The sequence below is a fragment of the Daktulosphaira vitifoliae genome, unplaced genomic scaffold (assembly GCF_025091365.1).
Source record: "Daktulosphaira vitifoliae isolate Bord-2020 unplaced genomic scaffold, ASM2509136v1 Scaffold_5, whole genome shotgun sequence".
NCBI classification, from domain to species: Eukaryota; Metazoa; Arthropoda; class Insecta; order Hemiptera; family Phylloxeridae; genus Daktulosphaira; species Daktulosphaira vitifoliae.
In genome coordinates this window covers 9845215-9868341 of record NW_026099576.1, presented here as the reverse complement: position 1 = coordinate 9868341, position 23127 = coordinate 9845215, and the positions used below count along the sequence as shown (strand labels likewise).

Here is a 23127-nt window from a genome sequence, read left to right as displayed (position 1 = left end):
AAGAAGTAAAAAAAAAAAAATCTAATTGTATTATTTCAGTATGAAAAATTGTTTTAGAAAAGAATGTTTTTGTCTCTGGTTATAAAAATTTCATTTCGTAAAGAATAGTGTTACTTATAATATTGTGATATAATATAAAATTGTTTAGGTTACAAAATTTAACGTAAAAGATTATAAATACGTAAAATTCGCACATAAAAATAATTTTAAAAGGTATTTTATTTTATATATAAATAAGTCAATAGCAATATTTATAATTTACATACGATTCCTCTGTACGAATTATAGTGGAATTTTATGAGCAAAACCAAAATAATTTTTATATAACAATATGAGATATTTTGTTTTTTTTAATTTAAAATCCTCTTAACTAAAAAAATTACTTCTTGTATGAGAGACGACGTGAAAAACTGTAAAATTTGCAGTATGTAATCGAATCTCAATACCTGTGCATCGAAACACAACGCAGTTCCAACCAAGCTGTATATAAAACCTAAGAATTGGTTTAAGCAAGAAAATAGAACAAACGTTTATATTTTTAATATAATTTATTTCACTATTTAAATAATCAATAACAAATGCTGAATATTAAAGCATTTTTCAATAAATCATCCATTGTCCATAATTTTCATTGATGAAATATACTAATACTTGTTGAAAGCTATAAATAAAATATTTAGTTTCAATTATAGAAAAGCAATATTTTTGTTTTAAAACGGATCTAACAGTTTTTTGCTATTGAATAGTTGTCATTAATATGTCTAAAGTATTACTAAAATATCTAATATTACTAAAAAAAAGGTGTAGGATTGATTATTACAGCTGTACTAACAAAACCAACATATGAATTATTTCGAAAAACAATGCAATTGCAAATTATTATTTTACTTATTACCAATCCTTGTTAGCATGTAAAAAAATTGGCAGAAATTGTACTTAAAACTTTTTAAAATAGATTCAGCGTATACTTTGTACTTAGTTTCTGAAAAAATGTTTAAAATTATCCCAGAATTAAAGTGTACTATTTAGTAATATGTATAGGCTTTACAAACGGTTTAGCTGATTTCATATTATTTATAAACCGCTAAATGTATCCAATTCAAGATGTTATGATCCAGAACCTGGTAAAATTTATAAAAGATGTTTAACAGCGAATTTAAGATTACATAAATAAAACGTTAATAATTATTTTTTTGCTCTTTTATAAGATAGAATAGCTCCTCGGAAACAGAGCCTACCCTATGATTTGAAAATTGTATATGTGATACCCATAATAATGTAAGTGCACTAAGATTGTACTTTTTGCACACCCCTTAAACTGACACTACTCAGAAAGATATCACTGAAATGAAAGTTATACAAATTATTTAACTTACTTATATTATAGACAATTTTTTTTATTTAGACTTTTATCTTTAGTTCCAAAACGCAGACCTATAGAAGAAATAAGCATTTTATTAACTTGGCAGAACATAATCTTTTTCCTCGCCTTAATCCCAACTAATTGGAGTCGGCCAAGTTTGGCAGAGCATAATTATGATATCAAATATATATAATATGAATGCACACTTTCAAAAATTTAATTAAGTTGTTTTGCTAAATAAGACCTTAGATATGTTTTTATATAATAATATATTTACATTTATAAAAATAAATAATAAAAGTAATTTTAATAGAAATTTTTTCTATTTTCCATTTAATTAAAGCTTAAAAACTTACCACATGCATTTATTTCTTTAACATTGCATTAAAATATAATTAATAAATAAATAGTATATTAGTAAATTGTACATTGTTTGTTTTCATATTACCTTGGATGATGTTGGTTAGAATACAAAAAAGTATTACGAAGTAATAAAAAATCTTCATATTGTAGAAATATATTCTTTACTCAAATTTTAATAACTTTTTTTATTTTGTCTTGATTAAATTACTTGTTTCATCAGAATTATTCAATAATTTCCGACTTAAAGAAATTCTAATGAATAGCAATGCGTCATAAAATAGCATGTGTGTGTTTAATTATATAAATAAATGAGTTCAAAACTAGTAAACAAAGTTTGAATGTTAGAAAAAAAAAATTAAAATTATTTAATATACACAATTATACAGAGAGATTGGTTTATTATAAACCATTAATATATATTAATATAAGACATAAAATGTCTTTTGTATACTCCTCTGTACGATGAAATTCTAAGTAGACCTATATCATTAATTAACAAGTAATAATCACTTATATCAGACAATTAAAAAAAGAGAAAAAACTACATCATTCTCTATTTTTTTCACAGCTTAAGTATTATAAGGCAGTATTGCATATTAATTAGTAGAACATGAATTTTTATGCAATTGTATCTCTGTGAATTCTTCACGATTATTAAAGCTCAATATGTTGACGGAAAAATTATATATTATGTTTTATAACATATTTACTATACTCGTATTTTAAAAGATGGTACATGTTAAAGCATTTCATGCATATTAATTATTCATAACGGCATATTAAACGTATGCTTAAACATTTATAAGTTTATCAAATGATAAAATAACTTACATCGCCAAAAAAAACATTTTTTATGTACATAAAAGGCGCATCTTTTAATACTAGCTACTCAATTTTACTTAAAATAATAATTATGTTGAGAAAATTTTTTTTAATATTTTAAATTATTTGCTGAGACGGTATTAGCTTTACTATGATGTGTTTTTTTTTTGTGTCTCTTAACACTTATTCAAAAAAAAAGTATGTCGAATAAAAGATGTATATAAATACTACTTCTCATGAAAAAATTGTATTGATCCATACAATTTTAAAAAGTTATACCATTTTAAGGTATAAAATGTATAATATAAAATCGAGAATTTTCAAACAAATATAGCATTCGGTAGCCATTTTCACCATGAAGACAAAATAAAGTCCGAAATTTTTTTTTCATAATAAAGTACATTACATTAGCTTTAATTTAAGATATATAAAAAATTGTAAGACTTTAAGTAACACTTTTTAAAAGTTTAGTTGAAAAAGTTGTTATTTTAAATCCCCCCTGTGGGCAGCTAAAGGGTCAGATTTATAAAAAAATATATACCAAATGATAGGTAAAGACATCAAACATCTATAAAAAAAAAATTATATTGNATTTTTTGTGAAAAAGTTGTTATTTTAAATCCCCCCTGTGGGCAGCTAAAGGGTCAGATTTATAAAAAAATATATACCAAATGATAGGTAAAGACATCAAACATCTATAAAAAAAAAATTATATTGATTTAATCATTTTTGGAAAAGTTATGACAGTTTAAAAAAAAAAAATTGAAAAAATTAACGATTTTTAAATTTGTAATTTTTTTGGAGGTTTCCCCCATTTACGGAGAACGAGAGAAATTTTTTCAATTTTTGGGGGTAATGTCTTCGACTAGATACGATTTGTGATCTTTTGATGTATCGTTGAAAGAAATCCGTTCGGTGAGAGATGAAAAAAAGTGGTAACAGACACAAATAAAAAAAACGCATCATAATAAAACTAATACTTTCTCAGCTTCGCATCGAAGTTAAAATTATTATAAATATGCATTATATATGCACTAGTTACAGGTCTTGCTATAAGCCTTAGTTATAAGGCGTATAGATTACAATAAATTTACATTTTTTAAAATCCTTTATTATGTGTTGAAGACTATAGGGTGTTCGGTTTGTTATAAACCACTCACTACTTGTAAAATAAATATAAATAAAAAATAATTTTTAGATTCCTATTAGTTACACGTAATTTTTGATTTATTAGCTAATAATTACTTTTTAGAATCATACCTTAAAACTTATCCACTGGGTATCACCTTGATTAGCTACTTTGCGAAGCTGATTGAGAAGGTATTGGTTTTATTATAATGTGTTTTTTTTTGTGTCTGTTACCACTTTTTTTCACCTCTCACCGAACGGATTTCTTTCAACGATACGTCAAAAGATCACAAATCGTATCTAGTCGAAGACATTACCCCCAAAAATTGAAAAAGTGTCTCTCGTTCCCCGTAAATGGGTTAAACTTCCAAAAAAATTACAAATTTAAAAATCGGTAATTTTTTCAATTTTTTTTTTTAAACTGTCATAACTTTTCCAAAAATGATCAAATCAATATAATTTTTTTTTTTTATAGATGTTTGATGACTTTACCTATTATTTGGTATATATTTTTTTATAAATCTGACCCTTTAGCTGCCCACAGGGGGGATTTAAAATAACAACTTTTTCAACTAAACTTTTTAAAAGTGTTACGTAAACACAAGGTTCCGACGGTGAGCACCGGTGTAGGGTCATAACCACCTAACTTTAGGTTTGTGTCTAAATGAGCCAGTTAGGTATAAAGTAAAAATAAATTAAATTAAATTTAAAATAAAATTAACACAATTAATATAAAAAAACAGAATTTATCTAAAATTATAGTTAAATTTTTTAACAATTGATTACAATCAATTAAAGGTAAGGTTAAATTTGTAAACATTGTAATTATTAAAATATATACTTTACAAATGTTTCTCTATAATTTTGACAAAGCGTTAATGTTGTCAAAATTAATGATTCTATTGAAATTCATTCTACGAACTTGTATTCAGTTTCTACTAATCTAATAATTTCGAACAAATTGTCCATTAGTGTTTCTATAAATATATACTTATCTGTTATATACATAATATTTTTGTTTGTAGTAACAGTACTCCAAAATTCGTAAAAATAATTATTTAATTTTGTTTCATTAACATCTTTTTTTGGGACGTTCAAAGAAAAATTAATTTTTCCATTTTTTTTCAGGTTAGGAAGAAAATTGATTAAAAAATCACTTCCCCGTTGCTGACTAATAGAGTATAACAGACACACGTAATTCTTTAACATTTCTCCAAGTTTTTCTATAATACATTTTGTGTTGCTACAATTTTCTAATTCTGAAATGTACTTTTTCAGTGCCACATGATGCAAATTATTAACTTTTTCTAAGCAATTTATTATTACATTCAAAGCATTTAAAGTAATAAATTTAACTATTTCTAGTTTTTCATTGCGTACAGTAGCTTCGTATCCATATTTTACAAGGAAATAAATATACGTGTACGTTCGTTTTTTTAAAGACCAGTGAAAGGCATTAATAGCGTTGTCAAATTCTACATTTGTTTTAGAAGTATTTGCGTTATATGCTTTGTCAAATAATTCATTGATAGTTATGCTTTTACAATTTGGGAGATATACCGTTGTGTCTTTGAGGTATTGCCACGGAGGAGAATTTTTCAATTTATTCAATTCTAATTTGTTGTTGTCCAATTTAACCAATTCTAATTTGTTGTTTCCAGTAACAAGTTGAAACACCATTATAACAAATTTTAGAAAAAGTATTGTCTTTGTCATTTTTAAATCCATTGAATATTAACTTGAACGTAATTATACAATATTTTCAAATCAACTGTCTTATTTCTTTAATATAAATACAAGTATATATACATATTTGTATTTTTTTAATTTAAATAAATTAATCAATACGTTTTACTATTTATATTAGGAAAATAATAAATTATAAAATAATACTATTTATAACACTCAAGTGCACGCAGTTAAAAAATAAAGATTATATTTGTAAATTTAATGTACATATTAAAGCGTAGCTAAGAACTTCTAAAATTCAAAGTTAACATTGGTCTTATGAGATATTTTAAACTTTTAATTTACGTTTTAAATAGACTATTTTTATTTAAACATGTAAAGACTCTGCTCTAATTTGAAATAAGATATCAAAACCAGTTCAATAACTTAGTATACGAATTGTTGATTTATCATTGACCACCGAATTCCTTCTAAAATAATATAAGTTTTTTTTTGTAATATACAATCTATTACAAAAATAATTAATAATTGACTGTAATAAGTATGAAAGATGACAGTTACCCAAAAGCATAGCTTCTAGTTATGACAAAAATCATAATTATGAAATTTTTTATTAGCTTCGATGCGAAGCTGAGTGAGAAGGTATTGGTTTTATTATAATGTGTTTTTTTTTGTGTCTGTTACCACTTTTTTTCACCTCTCACCGAACGGATTTCTTTCAACGATACGTCAAAAGATCACAAATCGTATCTAGTCGAAGACATTACCCCCAAAAATTGAAAAAGTGTCTCTCGTTCCCCGTAAATGGGTTAAACTTCCAAAAAAATTACAAATTTAAAAATCGTTAATTTTTTCAATTTTTTTTTTTTTAACTGTCATAACTTTTCCAAAAATGATCAAATCAATATAATTTTTTTTTTTATAGATGTTTGATGTCTTTTTATAATTTCTTCATGAGTAGTAGTATTTATATACATCTTTCATTCGACATATTTTTTTTTTTGCTTCGGGCCATTACCCTATAATCAGGGGGGGGTCAAATTTGAAAATGTATACCAAATGAAGAACTTTTTCAACTTAATTTTTGAAATTACTCAAATAGGAATTCAGCTTTACAAAATTTAATTGTGCTGAATTTTGTGGAGTTTAAAAATTGCGGAGAAAAAGGGATACAGGTATCATACGAATATGACACCATAACAAAAATAAGTTTCTATTGTTTAAATAATTGAACTGTTTCCTTACTTACTGAACATTCTGTATAGTATATCTTCCAGAACAAAACTCTAGTTATACCTCTATAAAAAAATACAGAATTTCAAAATTATTGAAAAATCATGAGCTTTTGACATTCAAAAGCCAGAGAACCCTTGTACACTCATTTGAATGTAAAAATATCTAATGAACTAAAATGTTTATTTTGGATACATCCAACCTAACAACAGTCAAAGGTCAAGTGGGACAAATGTTAATGAATGGGTTAATTATTCTCTTAGAGTATATAGGACAATACCAATCGTCAAGTATATAAAATGTTTAATTGTTTAAATATAAGTATAAAATTAAAGGTTATGCATTTCATTCAAAATGCATCTATGATTAACCCACTTGGCCATAATATAATAACAAACAAAAAAATGATAAAAATTATTAATATGTTTTCAGGAATAAAGAATAAAATATCTTTTTTTGAAAAAAAAAAGCTGCATTAATACAGACTTCTAATGATATAATAACCAAAAATACATTGGGTAAGACCAATGAGCTAGATAAAGATAAAAAACACGTAAAATATGAAATAAATATAAAAAAGAAAAACACAGATAATTATGGCAGGATAACTGATAGCTTAGAATTAAGCTTAAGCAAAGACAAAGAACTTGATAAAGTTCAACTAAATGCCAACGAACAGAACCAAACTAATATAGAAGGTAAGATTACCAATAACCCACAAAAAAGAAGCGATATATTTAAAATTGAAAGTAATAATAAACAGCACTTACAGGAAGAAGGAGATTGTGTAAATGAGCTAGACGCGATGACAGATGAGAAAAAAATAGAAGATGATGATGAGATAACTGATAGCTTAGAATTAAGTTTACAGGAAGAAAAAAAACTTGATAAAATCCAACATAACACCAAAAATATAAATGTATTACCCATTTTTCAAATGCCTAAATCATCAAAAACGCCAAAATGTCAAAAAAATAAAAAGAAAAGGAAAGGAAAGAAATCCCACCTATGAATGTGAAAAATAAAAAGATTGTTCATAACCTAAATTATTTTTATTCTACTCTTAAAGATGAAGATTAATATTCATAAGAGCTGAAGTTAACTTAAAAAATTTACTTAAATAAATTAACCTATAATTAATCTATAATAATCTAGTAATAATCACTTGTATTAAATAATAATATTGATTTGTCTAAATAAATGTATTTGAAACAGTATTTAATGTATTTTTATTAACCAGTCTCATTGTTAATTAGATAATTTTAGAGATCATAATAGAAATCGAGTGGCTAGCGTTGTGCAACAATATTATTTAAATATTGTTTTTATTACATTTCATTAGCTCTAATAGGTAATTCTAAACCTATTTAAATGAAAAATTTTAATAAAATGTTGAATATGTTTAACCTATTACAACTCATAGGTGCAATCTGGTGGGTTGTGGCTTTTCAAATTCAGCCATTGTCATCTAAAAATAATAAAAATTACATTTAATTTTTTATGGATTCTTTTTTTAAGATTAGGTAAAATTAAATTAGATCTATCAAATATTTTGCTCAAATTGTGCCTATGTTACAGCTACTCATTTGTATCAAATTACCAAAACGGAAAATTTTACGTAATACTCTATTTCATCAGCATTTTAAAGCTTTTGCAACGTTTTTTTTATTATATTTATACCTTATGAGGTTGTCAACTTCATTTTTTAAAAAAACAACTTACATATAGCTATATAATGAAGCTTATAAAATGAAAATTATATTACTATGAAAGTTACTTTTTCAACCGCAATCTTCCTGCCGTCAATGTACAAATGTTAATAATTTTAGCAGTATAAGTCCAAAAGTTGTTATCGAACAGTCATTTTCTTAATAAGAGGATGATTTTATAAGCTGGTTAAAAATATATTGTACCATTTATAAAAATAAAGTTCACACCTTTATAAGGTTTAAGGGATAGATTAAAATACCTTCTTTGCTTCGTATCGAAAGGTACATAATGATTGATTAATCAAGAAATATAATAATAATAATAAAATAAAGAAATAATGATAAAAGAACTTTCTTAAAAAAAATTTTATTTTAAGAAAAAATGTCTTTACTTTATCATAGTAGTAAATTTATGATAGTAACTATTAAATAGATATTTTGTCTTTTTAAATAATTGTATTAGAAATATTGAAAAAAAATTCTAAATAAAAAATATTTTTAAATATAGTGATGTATAAAAAAGTAATGGAATATATCGAATGCATATGTTGTAATTAAATACAAATGAAATTATAATTGTAATATTTGATCACTCTATACATTTGCAGTTGAGCTAGGGTTTTGAGAGATATTGTGCATAAATTTTAATATAACCATTAACATAAATAAAATATAATGCGCTCATCTATACTGTAATACGCGAGGATACTCATTGATTAAACATGAGTCTGTATTTTTTTTATTTAGCCACCGGTGATTATATTAAAAGGATACATCCGGTTACAAGACATTTATACTCTGTATGTTATACCCAGTCTCACATACAGACAGACAATCAGTACATGTATTGTTATTTCCGTCATTTTTAATTCGTCGTTATTTAAATTAAGCTTTTTTTTAACCCGACATATTGAAACGATGCCGTCGTCTGCCTACGACCCACCTATCCATTCGTGAGTTTAATGTTTAAACACGTACACACGTTGGTCAAGACTCTTGATTAACAAATCCAGTGTACAATTTAATATATATATATATATTTATATATTAAATTAGACATAAATTTTTGAAGCACTCAATTTTCGCAAAGGTATATTTATTTGCAGGGAATGTTAAATTAGATAAACTCAAAAAAAAAAGAATGTAAACAGAATTTTACATTCTTCTAAGTAATAAATCAGCCACGCAGTAAAAATCCTCGTCGTCAATAAAATAAAAGTAAAAATAATATTATTTTTCGATTATAGGTTTTTGCTAATTTCTGGGTAATTTAAGAATTAAAACACATACTATTTTTACGATTTAAAATTTATGCATAGCCTTAATACGTTAAACAAAGCTAATATATAATATCCTTATGTATATTCTTTAACAAAATAGGAATTATGAAAATACGAAATTTTTTTGGGATGGAATGCATAAAAATGTAAAAGATATTGATTTAAATTTCAATTGCCTAAGAAAAATATGTCCTAAAAATATAACATTTGGAAGAAACCACGCTACAATTCCAAAGAAAATCAATAAAAATCATAAAGTTTACCATTTACAAATGTTGTTATTTTTATAAGCCTATTTATAATTAAAAATTGTCTCTATTTTTAAAATTACGCTTATAGCATAAAAAAATGATTTCGAATAAAATATGGACTTTTTTGAATTATTGAAAATCTTGAATTCCGACTAAATAATCATTTTTTTTTTTTTTCATTGTTAAGAATAAAATAAATGTTGATTTTAAAAGGCTAATAAAACTGCTTCTAACATATGAATTTTCTAATTCAACTTCTTTAATGCGACATTAAAAACAAAATAAATTTAGTTCCTACATTTTAATAAATTTTTCTATAAAATAATTTTGATTTTTGTTTTCCAGCTTTGGTTAATTTGTTATAAAACTATATAATGACTTAGTAATATGACCAGTAATTATTTAAATTAAATTATTGATGTATAATCTTTAGTAAATCTTAAAAATAGGGCGGGAGTAAAAAATATGAGGGTATAATTCCGTGAATATCTCTACTTACGTCGACAACAATAAAAGCAGTACAGTATCAACGTAAAAAATTAATATTATTAAAAAAAAAAAATACCCCACGTATTGTGGAACATATTTTAAACGTTCTTGCATAGACTCGAGTTTTAATATACTTTTGTTTTACATTATTTTGCATTCGTCTTTAACCTACAAGACACGATTCAACTGGTGAACTTTAACCCGACCAATGTTCATATAAGTTTTTTTTTTTTTGCGTCAGTACTTCATTTTACGGCGACGACATAAGAATAAGAGATTATTGTAACACTGAATGTTATAAATATATTACTGGAGACATTGACCACGACTGTACGGCGATCACAAGCACATATTGTTTACCCAAGTGTGTTTATGTGTTTCAGCATTTACCATACAGTTCGTAATGTCAATCCTGTCGAAGTATAATACAACTTAGCGTATTATAAATGATAACGTCTGCAAAACAATATCAAATAATCTCTCGATTAATAAAAAAAAAAAAGAAATATAAAATCGTAAAGGCAAGCAGAGAAATTATAAAATAGCTGTCAACTAATGAGATTTCAAGAAACTCTGTAATACATACAACGAAAATTCTATGGTACTAACCAGTTTTAATAATTTTGTCTTGTATTAATAGTTTTTCTTAAATTCGGATTACATAATATGCAATCCAAATTACGTTCATACTAAATTAGTAATTAAATATGCAGTTCTCTTAAGCAGAAAATAATATCAACACTATTATTTGTTATCTTGCTAATTCATTTAAACTTTTGAAACAATTAAAACACTTTAATGAAAGGCAATTCATATCTATAATATTAAATTATACAAAATCAATAATTTTNGAAATGTGCAGTTCTCTTAAGCAGAAAATAATATCAACACTATTATTTGTTATCTTGCTAATTCATTAAATGAAAAATTTAAATTTTAAACTTTTGAAACAATTAAAACACTTTAATGAAAGGCAATTCATATCTATAATATTAAATTATACAAAATCAATAATTTTGCATATGCATTCATATATTCCGTCTGAGAATTTCAAACGGTTTTACTCGTATATTATTGATACTTCTTAAATTTTTAATGTAGAGGAGCAAAAAATAGTTTATTACTTACAATCTTAATAAATAACAAACTTTTCTCGCAAAGAGAATCAGGTAAATTTAAATGCAAAAGGGACGGTAGAGATAAGGTCGTAAAAAACTTGTCTTTTTACGGCATCTCGCAGTTTGCTTGTTGTACTCCAAAACGTTTGGCAGTGTTCAATCAACGAAATTGACTTATGCAATTACACAACGTATTCCCAAGAAATTCATTGAAAACTCCACACGGCATACATTACGATATGTCGTGTTCGTTTTAACTACAGTTATTTTAAAGCTAAATAAACATAAAAGTGTACTTATGATTCGTTGTTGATAGTTTCGTCTGTAGCTGAGGCTGGTTTTAGTTAGTTCGAGTGCACAAATTATGATAACGGGTTAGAACTATTTTCATCTAAGCTTCGCAACGAGTCGTAAACTAAAGCCGAGAACGTAATCGTTTTTATTCGCGTGCACTTATAAATATGTGTAATAAGTACTATGTATATACATACTTAAAAAAGGACAATGTGCGAGTAGAGGTGATAAACCGCTTGGTTGTACGACACGAGAATCGTGGTCGTGTGCAATAATTTAAAAATGCATTTTCAATAAATAAACCTATTAAACATATAGAGATAGAGTTCATGTTTTTAAACAATAGAACTAGGTATACGCTAAGTTTACATCAGAGCAAGTATAAAAAATGTTCAGTACCACGCGGTGTCAAGTTGTGAATTTTTAAGATAACAATATATTTGTCTGTACCCTGTTCGATGAGTAGATTCGCTAACATGAAATCATGTTTATGATTCAACACGGTATACGATATTTTTTCAAGTTCTGTGCTTTCGGGTGAAACAATGAATAGATATAATTAATGTAAACTTAATTAATTATTTATTTTACATGACGTTATAATCACCATTAATATTTTTCTTCGAGTTATTTGTCACTCATTTGTGACTTCAAACATTCATTTAAACGATTCTCGTTTTATAGGTTTAAATTTCTTTTTTCTTTTTACAAATCAGAGATTCTATTTTATTACTCATTATGTTCTACGGTAAGGTAACTTTGCTAGTAAATCGAATAATTTGTTTAATTATTTACTTCCTTCTTTCTCACGTGAGCATTGAATTATAAAACAGAGTGATCCGTTTCTCATAAATCACTCGATTACTTGCATAATTAATACTATAATGAACAAAAAATGGTTGGTTTTTTTATTTACATATATTTCTTGATTTATCAGTTACTAATTATTTTTAGCATCACCTCTTCTAACTTGTAAAGGTGTCAACTTTACTTTTTTTAAATTACAAAAAACTAGTATAAAACATATATAACTCCCTATAAGTATTTAAAATGTCGACTTAGGGAAATGGATAGGTATGACTATTTATATCATTAGACATTTCTCAACCGCGTTCTTCTTGTCCAGGTGAAAAAATATTATTAACTTTCGAAGTACTGGTGTAAAATTTGTAATCAATCAATCATTTACTCAGATAATTTTTTATTTTATTAGCTAGTTAAATATATATTTTTAATTTAATTTTATATAGCTGGCAACTCTATAAGTCTTGCGATATAATGTTGATAAATAATTAATACTAATAAATCGCAAAATATATTTAACTAAAAAAAACCAAAACATATTTTTTTTCAATAAAGTATTAGATTTGTAAGTAATCGAGTGAGTAGTTTATCATAAACGGATCACCCTGTATTGGTGAATGACACAATAATGTACGTCTTGATTTGTAAGCAATGCCTTCAATTTCGTATACACTCGTATATTAGGATTTGTCACGCAAGTCTTGAGTTGGGTTTAAAAAATGAGCAGCGGCATATCTCGTCTTATCCGACGATTTCTTGTTGTGCCCCGTGCAGTGTGCAGCCGCCAGTAAACAAAACGAGAGGCAAGTTTTATCGTCTGAACGTGGTTTATTCGCATTGAATTAGCCCAAAACACTGCGACATATTGGTTTATTTTGTTCGGGAAGTAGGAAAAACAAAAAAACAAAAAGAAAGAAATAAGAAGGAGCGAGAACAAGACGTAGCGGATGAGGAAATAAATGGGACCATACACAAACCGGACAGCTCAAGAATATGCGTATACACGTACTTTACTATACTTTGTCTGGCAAAAATATGCAGTTTTATGACATTTTATTTTTTTAGCTCCTCCAAATGATAATACAATAAATGTACACAAACACCGTCCGTCGCATGATATATATTATATTTAAAAAAAATGTTTCTAAATATTTATTGTTGCAGAATCCAGCTTCTGTTGTCTGGTCAAAGACATTTGAATCGTCTTGTATAATACTTGACATATCATTTTTTTTTACTTGATTTAAATCGTACGCACCAAAAATTGATAGTAGTAAGCTAACGACATCAATGTGTTCTTTATAATATACTTTAATGATTATACTGATAAACAAAAGTAGTTGAAATCTGCTAAATGTTCAAAGCTGGTGCTTTAAGCGTAAATAAACTTGCATGTGTTTTCGTGGCCTTACATAAATAATAATCTTAAATGAATCGACATGAAAGTATCAATTACTCTTCATTAAAGACACTCGGATTATTGTAATAGTCCTATCGGTGTCGTCGCAGTAGAGCAATTATTTTCTAATTGGTGTACAGTGCGTAATACTAGGAGCCTTATTACACTTATAATCACTAGTAGACGGATTTTGTAGTCAAAGGGAAGTTTCAATGAATCCGTGACAATGTGTACCAGGGCTAATATTAAGACCCGTATGTATCAAATTAAATCAGACATGATATTTTCGAAAACAATAATAGACACCGTAGAATGGTTTTTGTTGAGATACAACGACGTGTAATCCGTGACGCATCACAATATACATGACATGAATGATTCGATTACGGCGGTGGAACGAGACTGCTTTACCGAGTGACAGGATAGAGGCGATTTGTTAATTAATTTCATTAAAGCTATTAAAACTATTAATACGTTTGAGCTGTCGACGTCTTTATCGCATTGAAACTAAGCGAAGCAATGCTTTGTATGAATCTAGTGTGCCGCGCAGTTCAACGCCTGTTATTGACTTGGGGTCCTATAGCACATCGCGATTCGACTTTTTAATAAACAATTATTAGTGGAACCGAATGAAAAATATCCAATAAACAACCCGACCTATTATTATTATATATCACATATTTCATTACGTTAAACTATCAACATCTACAGTCGTGTCCACGTAGAAATGCTAAATGTTAGAATTTATAGCGCCCGGAATTCCGTTCTGAACAGTAACTGGCCGAGAGAGTTCACTTCTCCGCATTACGTTTAAAACGCACCAATGGAAATTAGCGACGTTTCCTGCAGGATATTAAAAGCTGACCTACAGTTGAAGCTTTTGGACGGAGATCGAAACGGCAAGGCGTATTCGGGTAGGCAGCAAGTCGTTAAAACGTTGATTTAAATTATTTCGGGCCGACATAAATCTTTGGAATTGGCACCCGAATAAATAATAATAATAAGCTTTTCGAATAATAACACACCCGCGATCAATTGTATTTGCATACTAACGTCGGAAGCCTACGTTGACTCTCGAAATCGCATTTGTTTCATTGACTTTTAATATGCTCGCACATGATATTATTGCATTTACATTGCAATATGAACATTATAATTAACGTAACAGTATGATTTTCGGTTGCGATACTTACAATAACTTAAACGAAACCCAATAATTTAAGTTATTAATTGTGATTATAAAACATGAAATTATTACCGGCCGCGTTTAAATAATCAGAAAAACCTCTACTGTAATTTTATTTTCAGAATGGCTTTAATTATTTTCAACAAACTGTTTGTGCGATTTCGATGTCAAAATGGTATTTTTACGTTTTCTTTGTTTCCAGTGTAGGTAGAGTTTAATTTTTATTTCGGTTTCATTTGTAGACTTGCAGTGCGGCGGCACCTGCTAAAATAAAACCGAAGCAAAATTTTTATTGCACTACGGAGACCGTTCAAATACAAATCGGTGTCGGATAACATGATATATTTACGGTCGAAAAGTAATGTAAATTTGGTGCCATCATTTCGCCTAAGACACATTCGAAGAGATTGCACTTAAGACTACTGGCCGAGCAATACGTCAGGGAGGGGTGTTGCTTGTGGGCGAAATGAGTTTGGGAGCCAAGACGATTGTTACAAGGCGTGGCGGAGGGATACGTGGACGTTTTTCAAATGGGTTATCTTTGTTAAGGGATGCACAGAGATAAGGTGTACGACGGCCGGTAGATGATGCGGTAGTGGCTTTGGGGATAACAAATTGGACGTAACTCGAACGCATTTACATAAAGGTTGTGTATATATGTGTTTTTCTTTTTCTCGGTTTTTTTATTTTTCTGCTCTATGACCATAGACACATCACCATGCTCGTGTAATCGACACGCTCAACGCTAAACTATTTCCATTGTGTACACTATATTTATCTTTGTACAGTGCACCATGCGGTGCATCTTGATGGGTCACTATAGTATAAATGTCACTAGGAATACTCGCAAAGTATACTCATTCTGTAACATTGAAGTACCTACCAATCATAACGTGTCTTTTTTTTTTCAATCTATGTCGAATTTGTTTGTGGTCGTTTTGACTTATTAAGCGACGGTGAAAATTTGTTTACTCATCCATACACTCAATTAAGTTTTTAGTCAAAAGTATTAAGGAACCAACTTTGCGCGAAATTGAATAATTGTGAATATGTTATATTACCTAAAATAAATAATGAACAACAAATAATTGACACATGTCAAAATATGTTTTCAGATGCACGAATTACTATGGTATAATTATTTTTATCATGAACTACGGTCACTTTTTAGCATGAGTTCCAAATCTCCGTCATATTTGAGGAACCCAATTCATTTGTCATTAAAAATCTTGAGTGGGTCACCCGCTATAGGTCCAAGGGCTAGTTACAACTAACGCAGCTTAACCTAAATTATAAGTCGTAGGTGGGTTGTTCACTACTATACACCAGTTTCTATACATTATTTGAGTAGTAGTGACGAAATTGTTATTTTTTTTTTTTCATTATTTCATACTTAAAATTAATCATCAAACTAAAAAAAAAATTACATTATAAATACTAGGTTTTGATGATGTCCGTGAAAAAATAGTCTATATAAACAATAAACTTTATTAAAAATGACCATTTAAATTTTAATGTTGCACGGACCATAAAACTGCAAAAACTAACTTTAAAACATGGACTCGAGATGGAGCCACTATTAAAAAGGGGTATACTTTAGGGGAAGTAAGAAAGAGAGCGATGGCAGCATTCCGTGTACGAAACACATATATTTAAGCATATCTCTTCGTGATTAGCCCTCTATTAAGTGAACTGTAAACGCATTTAAAACAGAACGCCACTTGCACCGACTGCTCGTCCTCTCTCGCTTTTTCGCTTTGTACGCAATCCTATCTCTGCATCCCCATTGCTATACCGGAAAACGTGCAGGATATTTAGTTATTTCCTCCATTAACGTACGTTTATTACGTATAGCTTTGGTGGTGCGTTAATATCAACCGAGCAAATTCCTCTCTCTTGTTTACCATAGGACGTCGTATGGGGATGTAGCAATGTGTTCAGTTTAGGAGCGTGATTAATGCCCACTGGTGTTTCGGGTCGATTTTTGATTTCCGGCTTGTTCCGAGTCACCCCCTTACTGCCAGACAAAATGTGGACGTCAATTAATTACCCTGGAACACGTGCTTGAATACATAATTGCGTGCCGATGGAAACAATACACCAAGTAATCAGCAATAGCCATCGCCGTGGAAATCGTAGTACCATTAATAGTAATTATAGTTTTTTGTACAATGCCAAAAAAGCATTACTGGCGATGAGTTATGTTTTAACTGTGGTTGCGAAAAATCCTGATAAACAGCGACTGTTATTTAATCATTTAATGTCCACAAATGAAATACAATATACAACGCGTTTAGTTGTACTATAGAAAATATCAATTTATTTTTAAAAGGAAAAATTGAACGAAATATTGAAAATGTTTAATACGCCAATAATATTCCTCTTATATATAATATACGCCAAAATATAATAAAAGCGAAGAAAGTGAACGATTCTGATTTTACAACGATCAATGAAGTACGCAAGGGAAATAAAAAAGGGATATGAGAATAATAATTTGAAAACTATTATTTTTCTCTCTGCACTTTCGCGTTCTTAACTCCGGTACAATGACTGGTTAAAATCCATTTTCATTTGATCTAACTGGACCACACTTATAACGGCGGTCGTTCATCTTTCGTTTTTCCAACGATTCTTGGTTTTTTTTTTGTTCGTCTCAAATTAAACTTCATAAATCCGCATCGTAAAACCCTCTTCCAATACCCACCTCTAAATAAACGCATGTGTGCGCCCAGCCATTATTATTATTATTATATACAGTACCATAGAGTAGGTGCAGGTCAGAAAAGAAAGTGAAAACTGTTTCTTGAAGCTTTTAAGAGGTTTTTATATAAGGCTAAAACGAGTTTTTTTTTTTTAAGATATATTAGAGGCAATGGAAAGGAGTGAGTTTTTCTTTTTCCGTCCACCCTAAAATTCTATCCCTTTAATAACGCACCCTCTCTGCCTGTTCTTCATAACTATGATTGAAACCGTTTTCTTCTTCTTTTCTTCTTTCCCTCTCCCGCTCGCCTTTGTTGTTGTTCTGCTTTATTCGCCAACTCAGCGCGAATACTTTAGCACGCCCGTTTTATTGCCAAAAAAGGTCCAGCGGTCATTTATTAAACTTCGGTTCTCTCGGACATACCGTGGGGTAGGGTTCAAAAAAATAGAAATAATGTATAAAAGAAATATTATTTTTATAAGTATATACCAACACAGATACGTTAAAAAACGATGGACAGAACGAGTATCCATTTACACACATACATTATAATCACAACAGCGTAATAATAAAACTGCCGTTATTATTATTTAATGTGTTCGTTCCAAAGTACTCTTTTAGGATTGTTATCGATTTTATTTCGCTCTGTTCGTAAACATATAAAATAAAATAAATATATTTATTTATATATGTGTATATATGTAGAATTGGTATATATTTTCATACTACAGAAACGCACAAATAATTTTGAAAACGTACTGTGATTTTGACAAGCATCAACAAAATATCCCTACTGCATATCTAGTCAAATATTGAGTTCATAAGTCTATAAAGCTAACTCTGCAGAGAAAATCGAATTTTCCATTTTAAATCAATTACTTTTAAATCAATAAAGAGTATCTATAAAAGAAAGATTGACGTCGAACAGATTAGCAAAATCTTTAATTTTACTTTTTCAGGTCTTATATAATGCAATTTATATCATACATATAATTAAACGCTATAATAAAAACAATATTTATAATTTCAATCTTCGTTTCTCAAAGAAAGTTGTTTTTTTTTAAGAAAAATATCTGTATTGATTTATTACTTTTAAACTCAAATGAAATAATGTTTTTCCAGAATTGTAATTTTCTAATCAAAATGTTATTTGAATGAAATAAAAAAATGATGACTTGCTATTTTTTCCATTTAATTAAGGCAATGCGTGGTCGTTGAATACGAGAGATTTGGGTACTTTATTCAGTAGTAGTTAAAAATAGTAAGCAGCGGGTAGTGCAGACGAAATTTTAAGAAATATTCATTACTATTACAAAAAGTCTGTAACATGAATGAACATTCAAATGGTTATCAAAAAAAAAAAAAAAAATTGTATACAATATTTTCTAATAATAATAGACGAATTCTTGTTATTATGTAAAATTTTTCAACAAAATATTTTCTTAAAGATTTGCGGTCTACGTACATGTTTGTGTTTTTTTAGATATTATTCAACAAACAAATTTAACAACTAAAAAATACGTTTACGTCGTAGTAAGTAGGCACATGACAATAGATTTAATGATCGTCTCTATGTGCAATAGCTTTAGGTCGGATGTTCTCAAAAAAAAAAGACAATAGGCTACTATAGATAGGCGTGTCTCCGGGTGGCGCTTAATTAATTCTCGGGTGTATTAACGCGCGCAAACGCACAGATGCCTGACAGACTGAGTTAATTAGAGCAAAAACATTACTATATTATACCGGCGGTGCTCTCCTTAAAAATATTTCCTCTCTCACTCTACTGAGCACAGCATCTTTCTCGGTTTTAATTTATTATGTATCCCGACGCACCAATGAAAAATTCGTATAATTTCCTACGCGCTCGAGTAATTTAAGCTTTCTCTTATCGTTCAGGTTTCGAGAAACTTATTAAAGTTTCTCATTATTTATTAAATTCTACTTTCATCCGACGACTTTTTTTAATACACTTTTCTTTGCTGACTAACTTCGGGTTGAAATCGATCTCATTTACTCTTTTTCCTACAAAACCTTGAACCCCTCAACTTCCCCCCGCGTTATTTTTATCCTATGGGCAACAGCGGAAAATAAGAAGTTATACACCGAAAAAAAAAAAAGAGTACATAAACCTCGGGACTCATCAATAAAATACCGTAACGGTAATACTGCAAAAGGAAATATGATTTCATTTTTTTTTTTTTATTTATATTTACTCATAGTTTACTTTTATTACTTTATATTTTATACTTGAAAAATGATTCTAATCATACCACGAATGGAGGTCATTAATGTCGAGATAAGTTTTTCCTTTCGTTGTCTTCGGTCAAAGCTACTATTTTTTTTTTTAATTTTTAGTTTTTAACGTTTAAAGTTCAAATGGTTCATAGTCAACCCTAATTGAATAAAAATCATGTCACAATAGATTTTTTTTAAATATATCAAATATATAAATGAAAATATTTAGTTTTTTTCGATTTAGATAATAAAGAAGAGAAATTAGTTATGTTAGCCCACCGCCATAAATGTCCTTAGTGTCTCAGTTATAAGTTTTTGCTTCATTTCATTATTCAGTACTAGAACGTCAATAGTATTGCCTATGATGAGTATAATCAATTAATATATTAATTAAATTTCCTAAATAATAACATTTTACTATAACTAAAAAAATAATAAAATTGTTGCATATTATGTATAACCAATATTTTATACTTTATGATAAAATAATTAAGTTTTTGTCCACATAAACTATAATTACATATATTCGTATATGTGTTTATTAAATTACCGTAAAATGTCAATTAAACTAATTTCATAGGCCTATGCTAAAAAACTTTGAAGGTATAATATACTACACTATTTAAATTTTCAATTGTATAGAAGTATATATTCTGAGAATTTATATTATTAATAACACTTTGTATTTTAATTTTGTAAAATTTATAATACTTGTTATCCGAGTACAGAAAGATAAGGTTATGTGACATTGAATAGAAGTGCTAGAATTGGTTTCTCGGTCCGTGACCCTCGCGCTGACCGTTCCCAACAACAATAAATTTGATGTCATAAAAAATAAGGATTGCCAGCAAAATTTACACTTATTCTTCCTTACTTCTTAAAACTGCCTAGCCAAAGTATATGTGTGGGATATTTTTCTCTCCCCTAATATTTATCATAATATATTCTTTTTCAGCGTCGGCCGGTTTTCTTCGTTATCCACGTGCACGTTTTCCTTCCATTACATCTTCTCTCCGCTGCTTTCGTAAATTATAAAAGGAAATCTGCGAAGGGGTTTTATTGATTAGGGAACTCAGCACATACACACACATTTTCTTCCGCCACCGCTACTGGGTGTTATATTCTGCGCGCATGTCCGCGTCCGCCCATCACTAACAATGGAGATTTGTCCCCGGGCCGCCCTCGCGGTTCGCATAATATCACCTGCCAGCTAAATCTTCCGCAAAAATAATAAAAATTACCTATCGGTTCATTGCCAGTGGAAAAAGGCGGGCGGATAGCCAAAATCGATTCGGAAGAGTTTCGTTGGTGTCCGGTCGGCCGGCCGGCAAGCCGATTACGGAACACATGGCGCACCGGTGCCAAGAGCGTTGCCTGCGTTGACACGGCGACGGCGAACGTGTGAACATGTACAAAAAAAAAAAAAAAAACAACAACAACGACCGGAAACGATGGGAGAGAAAAAAGTGCCGACTTCCTGAGTCGACCGGAAGTAGGCTATTTGCGAATCGATCGCCGCCAACATTAGACCTACCGTTACTGATACTGCGGCGACAAGTCTTCGTTTCCTATTTCTATGACACGACCGTTTGATTGTTAAAAAATATATGTACAACGTTATTACCGACTCGACCTTTCTTCGACATTTCTTTTGTGCAAAACAAACAATGCAGACTATGCAGGATAATTTATTTAATTGTCAATCATTTTATTGTTTGAAAAATATTTCATTAGGAAATTATTTTATTGAATTAAATATTAAATTCATTAACTCATATTTAAATTACTATTAATGTTATGTTGTTTCACATCTTCAAAGAATAATTTAGAGTATTTTTTGTAAGCCTGTCTTGCCTAGAAAAATAATTTAAATCATATTTTTTAACACACACACACACACACACATATANAAAAATAATTTAAATCATATTTTTTAACACACACACACACACACATATATATGTAGAAAGAGAGAAGAAGGAAAATTTTTTAATTTAACTATAATAACATAATAAAAATGTTGACGTTATTTATTGGAACATAAATATACACATGTTACATATTTTTTAAGATACTTTTATACATAATATTTTTATTATCAAGATTGTTTCTAAAAATCTTCATAAGGAATATTGTTATTTAATTATTGTTCTAATATTATTACTCAATAATGTAGTTATTTATAATAATATTTAATCATCAAATACAAATTACGTGAATAATTTTAAATGAATCCTATTACTATAGGCGCCATCTCTTAGCCAGTTTATGTAAACACTTAATATTATAAATATATTGTTAAACAATTTAGTCTGTAGAATTAATTATACTAATTATATTTATTGAGTATACTAACCAGGCCTATATTTAGAGGGGTTCAAGGGAGATAATCCCTAAGCTTCCCAAATTTTAGCGGTCCATCCAAATATATTCAGTTTGAACTTAATGATACGGGAATCATTTTTTTTTTCATTTGAATACTATAATCAAACTTTTAGTTAGTTTAAATTTCCCCTATGATACCGTATGTAATATGATTCATAGTTTCATTCTTATTTATTACTATTTAATTCAAAATAATACTTATCAGCGAAATTTTTCAGCTATGATTTTGATCAAATAAAATTTGAAATTAAGTTTTTGATTCTATTTGTTCGACGTCCTCTTTATTAAATTTTTACTTCTGAGAAAAATATATTAAAACATGAAAAACTCTTTAAAAAGTATCTGGTTTTGTCTCTTAACCCTCAAATATATGTCGGATACAGTATACTTTAACTTAATTTTTCTGTTTTAAAGTAAATATATTGTGATAGTAAAAAAAAATATAATAATGCTAAATTATTTATAATAACGACCATAACTATTTTCAACATATTTTCAAATTAGTAATTTTTTTATTCGTGGTTATACGGGTATACGAACCTAGATAAAATAAAAAAACTAAGGAATAATACAAAGTTCAAGTATTATACTTTTTTCCGTTAAAACTGTTAGTCAGCGAGGTAACTTCTTTAAAAAGAAATTGATTACACGTTCATGTAAACTGAATAATTTTAC

General features: G+C 28.4%; 1 long non-coding RNA gene across 1 annotated transcript; it reads right to left on the bottom strand.

The window, feature by feature from the left end:
- Positions 1-530: 530 nt before the first annotated feature.
- On the bottom strand, positions 531-1990 carry LOC126907433 (uncharacterized). The gene is made up of 4 exons (XR_007704530.1): positions 1812-1990; positions 1720-1734; positions 1377-1434; positions 531-661 (listed from the first exon to the last, which is right to left on the bottom strand). It is a non-coding gene; the product is annotated as an uncharacterized LOC126907433 (long non-coding RNA).
- Positions 1991-23127: the final 21137 nt, after the last annotated feature.